The sequence below is a fragment of the Aplysia californica genome, unplaced genomic scaffold (assembly GCF_000002075.1).
Source record: "Aplysia californica isolate F4 #8 unplaced genomic scaffold, AplCal3.0 scaffold00039, whole genome shotgun sequence".
NCBI classification, from domain to species: Eukaryota; Metazoa; Mollusca; class Gastropoda; order Aplysiida; family Aplysiidae; genus Aplysia; species Aplysia californica.
The window spans coordinates 2184177-2185398 of NW_004797309.1; the positions used below are offsets into that span (position 1 = coordinate 2184177).

The 1222-nt window shown below is 40.7% G+C and overlaps 1 pseudogene; it reads right to left on the reverse strand.

Moving 5' to 3' along the window:
- The window catches only part of LOC101854930, a 5267-nt pseudogene extending 4798 nt beyond the window's left edge, over positions 1-469 (reverse strand).
- Between the last annotated feature and the right edge of the window lie 753 nt (positions 470-1222).

A 1222-nucleotide genomic window follows, 5' to 3' on the forward strand; every position in this document is an offset into this window, starting at 1 on the left:
TCTCTCTCTCTCTCTCTCTCTCTCTCTCTCTCTGTTCTTCTTTAATCTCTCTTTCACTCTCTTTCTTTCTCTCTCTTTTTCTCTCCCTTTTATCTATTACCAAAAAAATATAGCTTAGTATACGCACTTAAACTTGGTGCTTGATTAAACAATTCTTAGGGTTTATTAATTGCACGTACAATCATTCAATACTCACTTCTAGTGACAGGCAGAAAAGCTTGAAGGCTGTAGGCAGGCCAAGAAATTGTTGATCGAAATAATAGCAAAGAGTGATTTTTCTTCTGCATATAACGGGCCCTCTTGCTCTGTAGAGTTGTTCCTCAAGTTGCAGCAGTGGAAACTGTTGTGGAGAACTCGGTGGAAGCGCCCGTATTTAAATGATTTCCCAACAATGTTCACTCGAAAACTGAATCACTGACTTTTCCTTGAAAGGTGATTCCGAAACTAAAAATAAATCGCTACGACCCACCACCCAATGGTACGCCCATATAAAGTTTGTTACTATATTTAGAAGTCTGATCACATGACAAGCTGAGGTGTGGTGTCCTCCCGTGTGCTGCGACAAGTTCACTGGCAAACGTTTGGGCTTTTGAATCAGTCCAGGGGTAAGCAGGTGTCTCGGACTATTGGCCAGAGTGTATGCAGGTTCATTTTCACTCTGAGACTGATATAACCTAGAGGAGAGTCGATAATTGTCAAGCCAAGAAAAATAGGTCACAGCATTTGTATGCTGTACCCAAGTAAGGGCAGGTGCGAATACACATGTCTGTAGGGTTATCAGTGCCTCCTAAGCGACATGACTGTATGTCTATCTATGGTAGTGGGCAAACGTATCTGTTTAGTTGCTGAAGCCGGCGATCTTAGTAAGAGGTATAAACACAATCGTGCAATAATTATGGTCCTATATTTATAGAAACTGAGGCATTAGTGTTTTAGATCTTATATTTTATTCTCAAACAATCATTATGGCGGTATGACTGCATGTCTGCCTGTCTGCCGGTCATTCCATATATTTTACGTCACTATTTGAAGAACTTCTAATCTATTTTGTTGTTTTTGTTGTTGTTGTTGTTGTTGAAAAGTTTCAACTTCTATAGATTCTACTTTGTATGTCTAAGGGCGTCGCTCTTAGAGAGAAGAGAGAGAGAGAGAGAGAGAGAGAGAGAGAGAGAGAGAGAGAGACAGAGACAGAGACAGAGGCAGAGACATAGAGAGAGACAGA